The sequence below is a fragment of the Pristiophorus japonicus genome, chromosome 4, assembly GCF_044704955.1.
Source record: "Pristiophorus japonicus isolate sPriJap1 chromosome 4, sPriJap1.hap1, whole genome shotgun sequence".
NCBI lineage: Eukaryota > Metazoa > Chordata > Chondrichthyes > Pristiophoridae > Pristiophorus > Pristiophorus japonicus.
In genome coordinates, this window is record NC_091980.1 from 129276427 (window position 1) to 129295601 (window position 19175).

At 45.7% G+C, this 19175-nt stretch overlaps 1 pseudogene; it reads right to left on the reverse strand.

Annotated features, from left to right (window-relative positions):
- Nucleotides 1-1631: 1631 nt before the first annotated feature.
- The window catches only part of LOC139262534 (ferritin heavy chain B-like), a 29235-nt pseudogene continuing 11691 nt past the window's right edge, over nucleotides 1632-19175 (reverse strand).

A 19175-nucleotide genomic window follows, 5' to 3' on the forward strand; every position in this document is an offset into this window, starting at 1 on the left:
TCAACCCTTTAAGTATCCTCTGCCAGTCTATTCTAGCCAATTGCCACCTCATACCGTCAAAGTTACCTTTCCTTAAGTTTAGGACCCTAGTTTCCGAATTAACTTTGTCACTCTCCATCTTAATAAAAGGAATTCTACCATATTATGGTCACTTTTCCCCAAAGGGCCTCGCACAACAAGATTGCTAATTAATCCCTTCTCATTGCACATCACCTCGTCGAGGATGGCCAGCTCCCTGTTTGGTTCCTCGACACATTGGTCTAGAAAACCATCCCGCATACACTCCAGGAAATCCTCCTCCACCGCATTGCTACCAGTTAGGTTAGCCCAATCTGTATGTAGATTAAATTCGCCCATGATTACTGCTGTACCTTTATTGCACACATCCTTTATTTCTTGTTTGATGTTGTCCCCAACCTCACTACTACTATTTGGTGGTCTATACACAACTCCCACTAGCGTTTTCTGCCCTTTGGAATTCCCCAGCTCCACCCATACCGATTCCACATCATCCAGGTTAATGTCCTTCATTATAATTGCATTGATTTCCTCTATAAACCAGCAAAGCCACCCCGCCTTATTTTCCTTTCTGTCTATCCTTCCCAAATGCTGAATAGCCTTGGTTTGAGTTCCCAGCCTTGGTCACCATGGAGCATGTCTCCGTGATGCCAATCGCATCATATCCATTAACTGCTATCTGTGCAGTTAATTCATACAACTTATTCCAACTACTCCTCACATTTGAGGCAGAGAGGCTTGAGGCTTGTCTTTTTAAACACACTGTGCCCCTTTTGAATCTTGCTGTATTGTGGCCCTTTTTACCTTGGGTTTCTCTGCCCTCTACTTTTACTATTCTCCTTTCTATCTTTTGCTTCTGCCCCCACCCCTTCTATTTCCCTCTGTCTCCCTGCATAGGTTCCCATCCCCCTGCCATATTAGTTTAACTCCTCTCCAACAGCACTAGCAAACACTCCCCCTAGGACATTGGTTCCAATCCTGCCCAGGTGCAGACCATTCGGTTGCCTGGGGCCATGGCTCTAGAGTCCCCTCCCTACATAAGGTAGAGGACCAGGATTTGGCCATTTGGTTCCTTCAACCTGCTCCACCATTCAGTAAGATCTTGGCCTCAACTCCACTTTCCTGCATGCTCACCATAACACTTGACTCCTAAAGGGCTTACCTCTGGGTACTTGTCCCATTCCCTTATGTTGCTCAGGACATTTTACAAGTGCTACATCAATGCAAGTTGTTGGATTACAGCATTGGAACAATCACTGAAATACACCAAATAATATACTCTCAATGGATACACAGATTTAGAATTAGATCTTCCACACGAGACCCTGAAGATGCAGTTCAACAAATCAGACTTACACCAGAAGAAAAGAGGAACAATAAAGCAGTTACACAGCCCAGTGTAATTCTGGGCAGACATTAATCTGAAAATAAGCAACCACTCACTCAAATATAAAATGACAAAACCCAGTTCAATACCAAACAGTTTATTCACCATGAGGCCAGGTCTCACAGCCTGTACAAAGTCACAGGCAGTTATTCCATGCAGGAGAGAATCTCAGACAATTCTCTAAAGACTGGTACAGAACACAACAAGCTTGTTCCTGGCAGTCAGTTCAATCGCTCTCCCCCAAGGTGTGCTTGTCAAACAGGTACTCCCCCATGCCATTCTCAGGGGCTCCCAGTCTCTTCAGGTTGGTGATGTGATCTCCAAGCTTCTTGATCATCTTCACTTGTTCATCCAAGTAGTGGGTCTCCAGGAAGTCACACAACTGAAAGAGGGAAACAAGTTAGGGCCAGGAGCAGATCTCAAGGAACATTGGAACGTACCCCTCGAGAATTTGGATTGTAATCCTCTTGAACTGGAGGATAGTTAAGTGGTGCGATTAAAAATCAATGGAATTACTGCACCATTTAGATTAAACTTGCTGCACGATAGTTGCTGGGGCACATTTACTCGTCAATGTCCACAGTAGGCCAGCCTCCTGTCCCTTCCTACCACCTACCCACCACAAAAGACATCCCAACATGAAGCTATTGAGCAGGGATCTTTGCAATAGGCTCAAGGACAGCAAGGTTCCACCACCTCCAACTTACCCAGAAACCCACATCAGGAACTTGCATGAGGGTCAGTGCTCCCAGTGGAGAGTTTGTGCAGATCCCGCAGACTCTGGTTCACATTCTTCTCCATCTGCAGAGCTCTCTGCATCGCCTCCAGACCATTGCTCCAGTTTCTGAAGAGGTAAGTCCTTTACAATGGATTAAACAAACAAGTATTAAGGAATTCAGGATGAAAAAAATGCAATCAGAAGTCTAGGTTAACATGAACCAATGTGTAAGAATATAGAATTACTGCATTAAGCCATCAATCACTGGTGTCAAATTAATGACATGAATAGCATGGATATATTGAAGGGGAAGCTAATTAAGTACACAAGGGAAAAAGGAATAAAAGGATATGTTGCTAGATAAAGCAAGGTGGGAGGAGACATCTGGAGCCTAATCACTGGCATAGACCAGTTTGTCCGAATGACTGGTTTCTGTGCTGTAAACTGGAACCAACTGCTTTAGAATGTATTGTGAACAATCAGTCTAAGGGGAGCCAGACAGAAGGCGCCTCGTTTATGGAGCCAAACCTTGATGTCTGCCAAGATGATTCGGTCTCCATGCCAATTCTGGAATTCCATCAGTTTCTTAGCATGCTCTCATTCCTCATGTGACTGCTCCTTGAAGAACGCAGCAAAGTGACGCAGGGAAACATCATCCCGGTCAAAGTAGAAGAACTGCAGAAGGATCAGAAGAGTAGTTGTTTATTGCATGGCAGACCCTTTATCATGGGCACTGTACATGAAGCCAAACTCTTCTTGCTTTCAAGGGCTCAGTCTCACTGAACTTGTATGTACATAGTTATGGAAACTAGCACCTACTCAACTAACCTGGTAAAGATGGTGGATAATCTCACCTCCAGTTGCAAGAAAACTGACAAATGGAAACTTAGTGATTTGCAAAAATTTGAAGGCTATGGGAACATGGAGTGGACGAGTTGTATCGCTCCACCAAACAGTCAGTGAGGCACAATGGACTGAATGGCCTCCTGTGCTGCATCATTCATGATCACCAATTCAGTTTTGATTGAACATGCTCAAAACTAGACCCTTAATCTTGGCACCCAATATTCATTGTTTAGCTCTGGAAATTAGAGAAAGAATTGTAAAGATTTATACCCTGGTCACCAGTCACACACTAATAAATCATGGTTTATTGACAGATCTCCTTTGTACAGGCTAGTTGAGGGGCAGTATTGGAACTCAGAGCAACCCCCTTAAAAGTAGAGATAATGGGGGCAAATTTGACCTTATGGTGTTTTCCCATGCACCTCCAAGCACCCCCCCCCCCACCAACATTTTACCTCAAGCAGCGCCGAAAAATTTCCCTGCGATCGTGGCCGATTCTCAGACCATCTGTGGAGCTGGCGTGGTGCAGAACAAAGAGGGGGGGGGGCGGAGCTAGGTCCCAGTACTGAGAACATTGCGGCGACCTCTGCACATGCGTGCTAGAGTCTGCACACATGTTCTGTAGCTCCTGGCAGGCCGTTTCAGCAAACAAGCGCTGCAGCTGTGCAAGGGGCCAAAGTACACCATCCCTGGCCAAATAGGTTCCCTCATCGGCAGCTCGCTGCATTCCCCAAGTTACGAGTTTTTTTTTATTTGTTTATTGATTATTACTTTGGTCTTGGTGCTTTAGGGGCAGGGTTCCTTCTATTTTATTTGTTAACTAATCGCTTATTACTTTGCTTTAAATGTAGTTACTTGCACCGATTCTTTAACTAAGTAAGGTCTTTCTGTGCGGAACCATACATTAGTTTGTACAACTTTTTTCTGGCCAAATTGGCATAAATGGTGTAAGTGGCTGGGAACGCCCCCTTTTGAAAAAAAAAACTGACCTAACAATTAAATGGCCACATTTGCAACTAAAAGATACCAGAAAAAAAACCAGGTTACACCAAAAAAAAGTGCAACTCATGGGGAAATTTGGGCCCCTCGTCACAGTGCAGAATTCATCTAGTTTTTCAATTTTGAACGATTTCAGCTTAACTGACTACATTCATGTCAAGGAATTAAAACTACCACAAGCAGCATGAATTTGGCGCCATCAACACAAAAAAGCATTTCAGAAGAGAACCAGATACGACAGAATAAAAGTTGAGAACCCCTCAGAAGTGGAGGTGCTTAGTGAAGGTCACAGGGTAGGGAAGAAAAGAGATTGAGGGAGAAGCCACTGAGTACAGACAATTGATGAAAGCTTTAGGTGGACTGGGTACAGCACAGGATTTCATAAATTCACATTACATAGTCTCCATTGTGGAGTGGCAAAAACACAAACCTCACAATAGAGAGATAAACATAGAAGGAATAAAACTCCATGTTGATCTGCTTGTTGACAGCATCCTCACAGTCCTGGTGACCATCTTGCAAAACCATCTTACTGTTTTATTTTCTGAAGTAAAAACATTGTAGAAGTACAAAGGTAACATTGAATCAATCTCAAACTCCTGCATTAATACTGAGGGATAATCCAGGGTGTGGCATTCTTGATGATGAGTGACAGTCATCAACACTCAATCAGAAGTGTCAGCCTCTCAGAGCACCAATCAAGTAAAGGAAGGAGGTTAGATGGCTTCCCAGAGCCAGTCAGATCTTTGAAGAATGAACATCATTGGCTGACAACTCAATGAGGATCTCAATTGTCCTAACTTTCCTCAAACACGGTTCAAATATCCAAAGTCACAGGTTTAATTGGATCCTCTACTCTTTGGGCTAATTAATTGGGATGATTAAATCAGCTATCGGAAACACTTAAACCATAAGTGCCCCCTTTATAAAGGGGAATAGACTGAAAGATCGACATTATGGCAAAACTAACATAAAAATCTTTCAAATTTTATGTTAGTTCCCTGTATCCACGCTGCCCCTCTGGTGCCCACAGGTCACGGAAAGGCTCCAGCATACCAACAGACACTGCGTGCTCCCTCTCCAGGGATAACCAGGCACGGACATAGCCGCAGAAGAGAGGCAGGCAGACGGAGAGAACACCCCATCGACTGTGCTCTGTCTGGACCAGTTAATGGCCACCTTGAAAGGGTCATTAAATCCTCTGTTGTTTGCGAGTCAGTGTATTTTTACTAGTACTGGTTTGTTCAGTGGGTTGGTCATTTTCAGGTATCTGCAGGTTTGAAGCAACATCCAAATAACTCATTGGATATTTATCAATAGACTATGTCTAGAAATAGAAACAGAGAAGTTGAGAAAGGGAAGGGAAGAGACAGAGATGGACCATGTGAAGGTGAGAGAAGGGTGCAAATTGGAAACATAGTGAATTAAATTTTCCAGTTTATTCTGAGAGCAGGAAACAGCACCGATGTTATCAATGTGCCAGGAAAAGAGGTGAGGGAGGGGACATGGTGGTATTTAAATACAAGGATAAGAATCTTGAATTTGAGGCGCTGTCAGACTGGGAGCCAATGCTGCTGTTATGTATCAAATAACTCCACGAGGCTAAGTACGGTGAGCTAGTTCAGGCATGACTTTACTCCAGTTTATTTATTCTCAAAGTGAGGATTCGACATGGCTGCCAACATTATATACACAGCTTGCATTGTCTGCCAGTGACCATTAGGACTCCGACAGTCACGCCAGGTAAAACCCAGTTAACATACATAACATCATTCACCCTTAAAGTCCTTGGTATAGGTTGCATTTACAAGTTGAGACGGTCTGGGGCCTTTCGCTCCCTGGTTGATCTTCTCAGTTTGAAACCAAACTTGGGTGAGTTAGTAGGACCATTGTTGCATTGCGGAACAGTCGGTCTGACAGGGCTATCAGGGATGGTAGGTATGTCTTCATGAATCACACAAGGCTCAACTGATGGTTGGATGTGTGTTGGTTGGTCAATGATGATGTCATCTTCAATTTATTCCGGGATTGTCTGTGAATCGCAGTTTGGTTTGGTTAATGTGCTTCTTGCACGTTTGGCTATTTAACCGTTTGACTACAAACACCTTGTTCCCCTCCTTGGCCAAAACCGTGCCAGCAACCCACTTTGGACCATGACCATAATTCAGGACAAACACAGGGTCATGAACAGCAATGTCATGTAATACGGCCGTGCGATCGTGGTACCATTGCTGCTGTTGCCTTCTGATTTTGACATGATCATTGAGATCCAGGTGTACAAGGGAAAGCCTGTTTTTGAGGCCTCTCTTCATTAAGGAGAGGCAGAAGTCCGGGGTCGGAGGCCTATAAAAGGCCAGCGAGTGAGGATTGTCGGTGAGTCGAGGAGAGGCGGGAATCCGGGTTCAGAGGCCTATAAAATACCCGTGAGTGAGGAGCGTCGGTGAGTTGAGGAGAGGCCAGGGACGGAGGCCTATAAAAGATTAGCTGGTGCAGCTGCAGGGGCTGATGGTAAACAAAGAAGTAGAAAGAAATCGAAAGCCAAGGGGGTAAGTGATTGGCTGGTGATTGGTGAGTAATTTTTATTTTTCTTTTCCCTGTCAGTAGGTAACCTTTATCATTGTTGTTGCCAAATTAAGTTAATCTTCGGGTTAAATCATGGCAGGAGAGCTCGGACACGTGTCATGCTCCTCCTGTGCTATGTGGGAACTCAGGGTCGCTTCCAGTGTCCCTGACGACTACATGTGTGGGAAGTGTACCCTGCTGCAGCTTCTGACAGACTGCATTGCGGCACTGGTGCTGCGGATGGATTCACTTTGGAGCATGCGCGATGCTGAGGATGCCATGAATAGCACGTTCAGTGAGTTGGTCTTGCCGCAGGTAAAGGTTACACAGACAGATCGGAAATGGATGACCAACAGGAAGAGCAGTGGAAGGATGGAAGTGCAGAGGTCCCCTGCCATCATCCCTCTCCAAAACAGATACACCGCTTTGGCTACTGTTGGGGAAGATGACTCATCAGGACAGGGCAGCAGCAGCCAAGTCCATGGCACTGTGGGTGGCTCTGCTGCACAAGAGTGCAAGAAAAAGAGTGGAGGAGTTATAATGATAGGGGATTCTATTGTAAGAGGAATAGATAGACGGTTCTACGGCCGCAATCGAGACTCCAGGAAGGTATGTTGCTTCCCTGGTGTAAGGGTCAAGGATGTCTCTGAGCGGTTGCAGGACATTTTGAAGGGGGTGGGTGAACAGCCATTTGTCATGGTGCATATAGGTACCAACGATATAGGAAAACAACAGGATGAGGTCCTATAAGCTGAATTTAGGGAGCTAGGAGTTGAATTAAAAATAGGACCTCAAAGGTAGTAATCTCAGGATTGCTACCAGTGCCACGTGCTAGTCAGAGTAGGAGTCGCAGGATAGCTCAGATGAATACCTGGCTTGAGGAGTGTTGCAAAAGGGAGGGATTCAAATTCCTGGGTCATTGGAACCGGTTCTGGGGGACGTGGAACCAGTACAAGCTAGATGGTCTGCACCTGGGCAGGACCGGAACCAATGTCCTTGGGGGAGTGTTTACTAGTGCTGTTGGGGAGAGGATAAACTAATATGGCAGTGGGATGGGAACCTATGCAGGGAGACAGAGGGAAGTAGAATGGGAGCAAAAGCAAAAGATAGAAAGAAGCAAAGTAAAAGTGGAGGGCAGAGAAACCCAAGGCAAAAACCAAAAAGGGCCACATTCCGTAAAAAATTTAAAAGGGCAAAGTGTGTTAAAAAGACAAGCCTGAAGGCTCGTGCCTCAATGCGTGGAGTATTCATAATAAGGTGGATGAATTAACTGCACAGACAGCAATTAATGAATATGATATAATTGGCATCACGGAGGCACGGCTCCAGGATGACTAAGGCTGGGAAATCAACATCCAGGGTTTTCAACATTCAGGAAGGATAGACAGAAAGGAAAAGGAGGTGGGGTAGCATTGCTGGTTAAAGAGGAAATTAACGCAATAGTAAGGAAGGACATTAGCTTGGATGATGTGGAATCTGTATGGATAGAGCTGCGGAATACCAAAGGGCAGAAAACGCAAGTGGGAGTTGTGTACAGACCACCAAACAGTAGTAGTGAGGCTGGGGACAGCATCAAACAAGAAATTAGGGATGCTTGCAATAAAGGTACAGCAGTTATCATGGGCGACTTTAATCTACATATAGATTGGACTAACCGCACTGGTAGCAATACGGTGGAGGAGGATTTCCTGGAGTGTATTAGAGATGGTTTTCTGGAGCAATATGTCAAGGAACCAACTAGAGGGCTGGCCATCCTAGACTGGGTGATGTGTAATGAGAAAGGACTAATTTGCAATCTTGTTGTGCGAGGTCCCTTGGGGAAGAGTGACCATAATATGGTAGAATTCTTTATTAAGATGGAGAGTGACACAGTTAATTCAGAAACTATGGTCCTGAGCTTAAGGAAAGGTAACTTTGATGGTATGAGAAGTGAATTGGCTAGAATAGACTGGCAAATGACACTTGAAGGGTTGACGGTGGATAGGCAATGGCAAATATTTAATGATCACATGGATGAACTTCAACAATTGTAAATCCCTGTCTGGAATAAAAAATAAAACAGGGAAGGTGGCTCAACCGTGGCTAACAAGGGAAATTAAGGATAGTGTTAAATTCAAGGAAGAGGCATATAAATTGGCCAGTAAAAACAGCAAATCTGAAGATGGGGAGAAATTTAGACTTCAGCAGAAGAGGACAAAGGGTTTAATTAGGAGGGGGAAAATAGAGTATGAGAGGAAGCTTGCCGGGAACATGAAAACTGACTGCAAAAGCTTCTATAGTTAAATGAAAAAGATTAGTGAAAACAAACGTAGGTCCCTTGCAGTCAGATTCAGGTGAATTTATAATGGGGAACAAAGAAATGGCAGACCAGTTGAAGAAACACTTTGGTTCTGTGTTCACTAAGGAAGACACAAATAACCTTCCGGAAGGACTAGGGGACCGCGGGTCAAGTGAGAAGGAGGAACTGAAGGATATCCTTAATAGGCGGGAAATTGTTTGAGGGAAATTGATGGGATTGAAGGCCGAAAAATCCCCAGGGCCTGATAGTCTGCATCCGAGAGTACTTAAGGAAGTGGCCCTAGAAATAGTGGATGCATTGGTGATAATTTTCCAACAGTCCATCGACTCTGGATTAGTTTCTATGGACTGGAGGGTAGCTAATGTAACACCACTTTTTAAAAAATGAGGGAGAGAGAAAATGGGTAATTAGAGACCAGTTAGCCTGACATCAGTAGTGTGGAAAATGTTGGAATCAATTTTTAAAGATGAAATAACAGCGCATTTGGAAAGCAGTGACAGGATCGGTCCAAGTCAACATGGATTTATGAAAGGGAAATCACGCTTGACAAATCTTCTGAAATTTTTTGAGGATGTAACTAATAGAGTGGACAAGGAAGACCCAATAGATGTGGTGTATTTGGACTTTCAACAGGCTTTTGACAAGGTCCCACACAAGAGATTGGTGTGAAAAATTAAAGCACATGGTATTGAGGGGAGAGAAGACAGGAAGCAGAGAGTCGGCATAAATTTGTCCTTTTCAGAATGAAAGGCAGTGATTACTGGGGTGCCGCAGGGCTCAGTGCTGGGACCTCAGCTCTTTACAATATACATTAATGATTTGGATGAAGAAATTGAGTGTAATATCTCCAAGTTTGCAGGTGACACTAAGCTGGAAGGTGGTGTGAGCTGTGAGGAGGATGCTAAGAGGCTTCAGGGTGATTTGGACAGGTTAGGTGAGTGGGCAAATGCATGGCAGATGAATTATAATGTGGATAAATGTGAGGTTATCCACTTTCGGGGCAAAAGCACAAAGGCAGAATTTTATCTGAATGGCGGCAGATTAGGAAAAGGGGAGGTGCAACGAGACCTGGGTGTCATGGTACATCAGTTATTGAAAGTTGGTATGGAGATACAGCAGGCGGTGAAGTAGGCAAATGGTATGTTGGCCTTCATAGCTAGGGATTTTGAGTATAGGAGCAGGGAGGTCATACTGCAGTTGTACAGAGCCTTGGTGAGGCCTCACCTGGAATATTGTGTTCAGCTTTGGTGTCAAAATCTGAGGAAGGACGTTCTTGCTATTGATGGAGTGCAACGAAGGTTCATCAGACTGATTCCAGGGATGGCTGGACTGACATATGAGGAGAGACTGGATCGACTGGGCCTTTATTCAATGGAGTTTAGAAGGACGAGAGGGGATCTCATAGAAATATATAACATTTTGACGGGACTGGACAGGTCAGATGCAGGAAGAATGTTCTCGAAGTTGGGGAAGTCCAGAACCAGGGGACACAGTCTAAGGATAATGGGTAAGCCATTTAGGACTGAGATGAGGAGAAACTTCTTCACTCGGAGGGTTGTTAACTTGTGGAATTCCCTTCCGCAGAGAGTTGTTGATGCCAGTTCATTGGATATATTCAAGAGGGAGTTAGATATGGCCCTTACAGCTAAAGGGATCAAGGGGTATGGAGAGCAAGCAGGAAAGGGGTACTGAGGTGAATGATCAGCCATGATCTTATTGAATGGTGGTGCAGCCTCGAAGGGCCGAATGGCCTACTCCTGCACCTATTTTCTATGTTTCTCCGTTAACAGCTTGGCAGGGGGGATCCCGGTGAGCGAGTGGAGTCTCGTCTGGCAAATGAGCAGAATGCAGGTCAAGTGGGGAGCCATGAGTCACGCGTTTTTGGCTCTGCTTAATGGTTTGGACAGCCCGCTCCGCTTGACCACTAGACATGGGTTTGAAAGGGGCAACCTGATTTGCTTGATGCCATTATGAGTCATAAACTCCTGGAACTACGAACTGGTGAAACACGGTCTGTTGTCGCTGACAAGGACGTCGGGTAGTCCATGAGCGGTGATCATTGCCCGGATGCTTTCAATAGTGGCTGTGACGTGCTGGATGATATAATTACGCATACAATCCACTAAAAATATGTTGCCGAGAAATGGGCCGGCAAAGTCTATGTGGATCCTTGACCACGGTTTGGACGGCCATGACCATAGATTCAGCGGAGCCTCCACAGGTACATTACTCAGTTACATGCAAATGTTGCACTGATGCACGCATGACTCCAAGTCCGAGTCAATGCCGTGCCACCAAACGTGAGACCTGACAATGGTCTTCATTATGACAATGCCTGGATGGCTGCTGTGTAAATCTTGCACAAAAGTTTCCTTGCCTTTTTTTGGCCTAACGACACGATTACCCTATAACAGACAATCAGACTGAACAGACAATTCATCTTTGTGGTGGCTATAAGGCTTAATTTCATCCTGCATTTCCCTGGGAATGGCAGACCAATTTCCATTTCAGACACACCTTTTTACGTTTGACAGCACAGGATCATGGCTGGTCCAGGTCCTAATTTGGCGAGCCGTGAAGGGTGATCCCTCGCTCTCGAACGCATCCATGACCAACAACAAGTCTGCGGGCTGCGGCATTACCACCCCGGTTGTGGGAAATGGTAGCCGGCTGAGCGCATCAGCACAGTTTTCAGAGCCTGGTCTGTGGCGGGTGACATAATCATAAGCGGATAATGTCAGTGCCCAAGACACTGGTGTTTATACCTTTGTTCTCAGAAAACAATGAAATGAGCGGCTTGTGGTCTGTTTCAAGTTCAAACCGAAGCCCTAATATGTATTGGTGCATTTTCCTAACCCCATATATGCATGCTAAAGCCTCTTTCTCTACTAAACTATAGGCTCTATCCGGCTTTAGACAGACTTCTGGATGTGTAGGCAACTGATTGGAGTTTGCCTGATACATTGGCTTGCTGGAGCACACAACCGACCCTATATGAAGAGGCGTCGCAGGCCCGCACTAATCGCTTATATGGGTCATAGTGTACCAGTAATTTATTGGAACATGGCAGGTTCCTGGCCCTCTCAAAGGCTCTGTCTTGAGATTTGAGTTGTTACCCTTTCTTAGCAACATGTGCAAAGGCTCTAGCAATGTGCTCAAACTAGGTAGAAAGTTACCGAAATAGTTGAGAAGACCCAGGAACGAATGCAGCTCCGTCACACTCTGGAGTCTGGGTGCATTCTTAATGGCCTCTGCCTTCGAGTCCCTAGGCCTGATGTCATCTGCCACAATCTTTCTCCCCAGGAATTCAACATCTGGTGCCATGAAAACAGACTTGGAGTGTTTTAGCCTGAGTCCCACTCTGTCCAGATGACGTAGAACCTCTTCCAGGTTTTGCAGGTATTCGGTGGCATCGCGACCGGCGATCAGGATGCCATCTTGGAAGATGACAGTTATCGGGAAGGACTTCAGCAAACTCTCCTTATTTCTCTGAAATATGGCTGCCATCGAGCAAATTCCAAAAAGGCATCTGTGGTATATAAACAGTCCTTTGTGCGTGTTGATACAAATAATTTTTTTTGAAGATTTGACCAGCTCCTGTGTCATGTAAGCAGCATTCAGGTCCAATTTGGTGAACGACTTCCCCGCCGCTAACATTGCAAACAGGTCGTCAGCCTTGGGTAATGGATACTGTATCGAGACTCGGTTGATTGTTACCTTGTAGTCGCCACAGACCCTGACCGCGCTATCACTTTTCAACATCGGGATAATTGGACTGGGCCATTCGCTGAACTCGACTGGTGATATGATTCCTTCTCGTTGAAGTCTGTCCAGTTCGATCTCGACCTTCTCCCACATCATGTACGGAACAGCCCGAGCCTTGTGATGAACGGGTCTTGCATCAGGGCCAAGGTGGATCTGCACCTTGGCTCCTGTGAAGTTGCCAATGCCTGATTCGAACAACGAGGGAAACTTGCTCAGCACTTGAGCACACAAAGCGTCATCCACTGAGGATAAGGCTTTAATATCGTTCCAGTTCCATTTAATTTTCTCAAGCCAACCCCTGCCGAACAGCACTGGGCTATTGTCTGGAACAATACACAACGATAAATCATGCACAGCTCCATCATACGATACCTTTACTGCCGCGCTGCCAATGACTGGTATGAGCTCTTTGGAGTAGGTACACAGCTTCGTGTTGATTGGGCTCAGTTTGGGTCTTTTTGCCTTCGTGTCCCACAGCTTTTCGAAAGCCCTCTGGCTTATTATTGACTGACTCGCACCCGTGTCCAATTCCATGGATACTGGAACCTCATTTAATTTAACTTCCAGCATTATCGGAGGAATTTGGTAAAAGAATGTACCCCATACACTTCTCCATCCTGTACCTCAGGTTGAGTTGCCTTAGCCGCTTGATCCACACTGGATCGATCATCCTCGGCCACGTGGTGTGTCGCAGCATGCTTGCTCGGTTGCGGACACATTCACTGAAGGTGCCCCACCGCCTTTGCACACTTATTCTTGAATCGATATTGATGGGCCCAATGATAGCCCCCGCAATGCCAACCAGGCGAGATTTGTTTTGCCCCCAATGGCACACTTTGAGCAGTTACAGGTCGTACGAATGCGGACGAGTAGGCCCAGCCATGTGCAGCTCTGTCTGCCGACGATATTATTTTATGCACAGTACTTGCCGGTGAGCTTCGATGCTGGGAAGATATCTGTTTCGAGTTTTCGTCCGAAGACATGCATGCCTGGACGATCATGATGGCACTGCTCAAGTCTAGAGATTCAGCAGCCAGCAGCTTTCGAATGATGACCTTGTGGCCAATGACAAGCACGAAAAAGTCCCACAGCATTTCCTGCAACGCAGCTCTGAAGTTGCACGGCTCAGCGAGACGTCTCAGGTCGGCGACAAATTCCGCCACATCCTGGCCCTCGGAGCGATTGTGAGTAAAGAAATGATACCTCGACATGATGATGCTTTCCTTCAGTTCAAAGTGGTTCCAAACCAGCGTACACAATTCATCGTAAGTCTTATCCGTTGTCGAGTCAGTGAGAGGAGATTCTTGATGAGGCCATAAATTTTTTACCCACAAACTGTGAGGAGAACCTGCGCTTAATTGCGTTATCGGTTCCTTCCAATCCATTGGCTATGAAGTACCAGCCGAGGCGATCAGTGAAATCCTCCCAGTCTTCCCCTTCCATGAATCACTCCAAAATTCCAACAGACATGGTTGGGTGAAAGCTCGTATTTTTAACTCGTCACCAATTGTTATGTATCGAATAACTCCACGAGGCTAAGTATGGTGAGCTACTTCAGGCATCACCTCACTCCAGTTTATTTATTCTCAAAGTGAGGATTCAACATGGCTGCCAACATTATATACACGGCTTGCTCGTGTCTGCCAGTGACCATTAGGACTCCGATAGTCACGCCCTCCATTGACAGGTAAAACCCAGTTAACATATATAACAGATGGTCCACAATCACAGGGGTTATGGGTGAATGGACTAGGTGTCTGTTACAGGCAGCAGAGTTTTGGATAAGCTTAAGTTTATGGAGCATGTAAGGCGAGCAGGAGAGCATTGAAATAGTCAATTCTAGAGATAAAAAGGCACAGATGAGGGTTAACCATTCGCTCAGTTCTGAGCTAAGAGCGAGGAACGCCTGCAGCTGAACCACATCCCTGTTCAGCATGTTAAATTTATCTAGAACCTTGGCTAGACAACACTTGGAGTATTGTGCACAGTTCTGATCACCATAGAATTCGTAATCTAAGAGAGACTTCAAGAGAAACTTTTTTACTCAGAGTGTTTAGAATCTTTAACTCGCTATTAAAAGGAATAGTTGAGGCAAAAAGCATAGACAGTGTTTAAGGAGAAGCTGGATAAACACATGAGGGAGGAATTATTGGAAGGATATGCTGATCGGGTTAAATGAAGTTGGGAGGAGGCTCAGTGTGTGAAGTCAAGTCCTCTCAGTACTTCGCTCTCCATGCTCATGATTGAAAGACGATTAAATCGATCTTGTCTAATTCGTTTTCTCACCTCATCCTTGATGCGTTTTACGTTCAAGAAGAACCGCTCACCACTGCAATTTGCCAGGCTGAATGGCCTTTTTCTGTGCTGTAAATTCTATGTAATTCTTAAAACAAGGGCACCTGTAAAGTTTTTCACATCGAGTGAGCTGAAGAATTTGTTTTATCTGAAACATGAAGCCATGAAACTCATCAGCACGCAAAACCCAACATGACTTGTAGAATTGTGACTCATCAACGTATGAATTGTGGTGACATCGATACTCCAAAAGTGCCATTGAGAGATGCAAAGAGTACGGTAACATCGTGATTATGGTACTGGATGAGTAATCCAGAGGCCTAGACTAATGATCCAAAGTCCCACCACGGCAGCTGGGGAATTTAAATTCAGTTAATTAAATTTAAATCTGAAATAAAAAGCTGGTATCATAAATGTTGCCCAGGGAGCTATCGGATTGTCGTAACAACCCATCTGCTTCACTAATGTCCTTCGAGAAGGAAATCTGCCATCCTTACCCGGTCTGGCCTATATGCGACTCCAAACCCACAGAAATGTGATTGAGTTTTAACTGCCCTCTGAAATGGCCTATCAAGCCACTCAGTTGTAACAAACCACTACGGGAAACATTAATAAGAATAAAACATGACGGATACCCGGCATCGACCTTGGCACCGGCTTCTGACATGACAATGGTACACCCAGCCCAGTCGACCCTGCAAAGTCCTCCTCACTCGTCTGGAATGTTGTGCCAAAATGGGGAGAACTGTCCCACAAGCTAGTCAAGACCAGGCCCTCAAAACTGTTACCAAGCTCATGGTCTACAGGGCTGTAGTAATACCTGCCCTCCTGTATAGCTCAAAGACATGGACCATGTACAGCAGACACCTCAAGTTGCTGGAGAAATATCACCAACTATGCCTCCGCAAGATCCTACAAATCCCCGGGGAGGACAGGTGCACCAACATCAGCATCCTCGTCCAGGCTAACGTCCCCAGCATTGAAGCACTGACCACACTCGATCAGCTCCGCTGGGCAGACCACATAGTTCGCATGCTAGACACGAGACTCCCAAAGCAAGAGTTCTACTCTACTCTGAGCTCCTTCATGGCAAATGAGCCAAAGGTGGGCAGCGGAAATGCAAAAAGGACACCCTCTAAGCCTCTCTGATAAAGTGCGACATCCTCACTGACACCTTGGAGTCCCGAGCGCACGACCACCCTAAATGGAGGGAGTGCATCCGAGATGGCGCTGAGCATCTCGAGTCTCATCGCCATGAGCATGCAGAACTCAAGCACAAGCAGCAGAAAGAGTGTGCGGCAAACCAGTCCCATCCAGCCCTTCCCTCAACGACTATCTGTGACTCCCGTATTGGACTGTTCAGCCACCAAAGAACTCACTTCAGGAGTGGAAGCAAGTCTTCCTCAATTCCGAGGGATTGCCTATGATGATTATAGTCAAGCAATAGCCTGACAGTGATAATCACAGAATCATACCTTTCAGCCAATGTCCCAGATTCCTTCATTACCATCCTTGCGCATGTCCTGTCCCACCGGAAGGGCAGACCCACCAGAGGTGGTGACACAGTGGTATACAGTTGGGAGGGAGTAGCAGTAGGAGTGCTCAATATTTACTTTGGACCCGATCAAGTCCCATGGGTTCAGGTCAAGTATGGGCATGGAAACCTACCGCCCTCCCTCAGCTGATGAATCAGTACTCCTCCATGTTGAAGGCCACTTGGAAGAAGCACTGATAGTAGCAATGGACTTCAATGTCCATCACCAAGAGTGGCTCGGTAGCACTGACCAAGCGGGATGTGCCCTGAAGGATATAGCTGCCAGATTGGGTTTGCGACAGATGGAGAGAGAACCAACACAAGGGAGAAACCTACTTGTCCTCAACCTCACCAATCTACCTGTCACAGACTGATCTGTCCATGACAGCATTGGTAGCAGTGACCACCACACAGTCATTGTGGAGATAAAATCCTGTCTTCACACTGAGGACACCCTCCTTCGATTGGCTCGACCACAGTGTTAAATGGAATAGATTCAAAACACATGTAGCAGCTCAAAATTGGGCATCCAGGAGGCACTGTGGGACATCAATAACTGCAGAATTGTATTCCACCACAATCTGTAAATTCATGGCCCGGCATATCCCTCACTCTAGCTTTACAAACAAACCAAGTGACCAATCCTAGTTCAATGAGGAGTGCAGACGAGGATACCAGGAGCAACACCAGGTGCACCTAAAAATGAAATGTCAATTATCGAAACTGCAACTCGACTACATGCATGCTAAAAAAACAGAAGCAACATGCTACAGACAGAGCTAAGCGATCCCACAATCAACGGATCAGATCAAAGCTCTGCAGTCCTGTCACATCTAGTCATGAATGGTGGTGGATGATTAAACAACAAATGGAGGGAGGAGGCTCCATGAATAACCCCATCCTCAAATGATGGCGGAGCCCAGCATGCGAGTGCAAAAGACAAGGCTGAAGTATTTGCAACCATTTTCAGCCAGTAATGTCTCATGGATGATTTTTCTCGGCCTTCTCCTGAAGTGCCCACCACCACAGAAGCCAGTCTTCATCCAATTCAATTAACTTCACATGATACTAAAAAAACAGCTGAGCGCACTGGATACTGCAAAGGCAATAGTCCCCGACATCATCCTAGCTGTCTTATGCTCCAGAATTAGCCACCCCTCAGCCCATATGTTCCAGTACAGAGATACTGGCATCTACGCGACAATGTGAAAAACTGCCCAAATACATCCTGTCCACAAAAAGCAGGACAAATCCATTCCGGCCAATTACCGCCCCATCAATCTACTCTCAATCATCAGCAAAGTAATGGAAGATGTGGTCAAGAGTTCTACTCATCAATACCTGCTCACCGATGCCCAGTTTGGGTTGCGTCAGGACCACTTGGCTCCTGACCTCATTACAGCCTTGGTCCAAACATGTACAACGGAACTGAATTCCAGAGGTGAGGTGAGAGTGACTGCCTTTGACATCAAGGCAGCATCTAACTGAGTGCAGCCTCAAGGAGCCTTAGTAAAATTAAAGTCAATGTGAATATAGAAAACTTTCCACTGGCTGGAGTCATACCGAGCACAAATGAAGATGGCTGTCACTTTTGGAGGTCAATCACCAAAGCCCCAGGACATTGTTGCAGGAGGTCCACACGGCAGTGTCCTCGGCCCAGCAATCTTCAACTGATTCATCAATGATGTTCCCTCCATCATAAGGTCAGAAGTGGGGATGTATGTTGAAGATTACACAGTGTTCAGTTCAATTTGCAAAACCTCAGAAAATGAAGCAGTCCAAGCCCGCATGCAGCAAGACTTGGATGATATTCAGGCTTGGGCTGATAAGGGACAAGTAACAATGGCACCACACTAGTGCCACGCCATGACTGTCTGCAACAAGCAAGAGTCTAACCATCTGCCCTTAGCATTCACTGTCACTGAATTCCCCAGCATCAACCCCTGTGGGTCACCGTTGACCAGAAACTTAACTAGACCACCCTCACCTGCAAGTTCCCCTCCAAGTTACACGCCATTCTGATTTGTAAATATATCGGCGTTCCTTCTTCGTCACTGGGGCAAAATCCTGGCACTCCCTCCCTAACAGCACTGTGGGAGTATCTTCACCACAAGACTGCAGCAGTTCAAGAAGATGGCTGACCAGCACCTTCTCAAGGGCAATTAGGGACGGACAATAAATGTTGTCCTTGAGCTCAAACATTGCTGGTCTCTATAGCTGTTACTCACTTCTTTGCCCACACAGCTTAACAGAAAATCCACAGCAGCAGCGGTTCGTTTACTGAGCTACCCGCAGTAATAACTCTGAATGCAAAGAGCACAGATGCATTCAAGGGGAAGCTAGATAAATTTGAGGGAGAAAGGAATAGAATGATATGCTAATAAGTCTAGATGAAGTGGGGTGGGAGATGACTCACATGGAGCATAAACCACAGCATGGCCCAGTTGGCCCGAATGCTCTTTTTCTGAGATGTAAATTGTAAGTAATTGTTAAAACACGAGCACCTGTAGTTTCACATCGAGTCAGCTGGTGACTTTGGTGAATACATGAAGTCATCAAACCCATCAGCACGCAAAGCCAGGCTGACTCGTGGAACTGTGGCTCATCAATATATGACATTTTGTAACATCGCTACCCCAAAGGTGTTTTTGAGAGTTGTGAAGACATTAACCTGGAATGTGTCCATGGCAAATTAATTGCACCCACTACAGTCCTCGGCTAAATACCTAAAAATAACTTGTAAACACTGGAT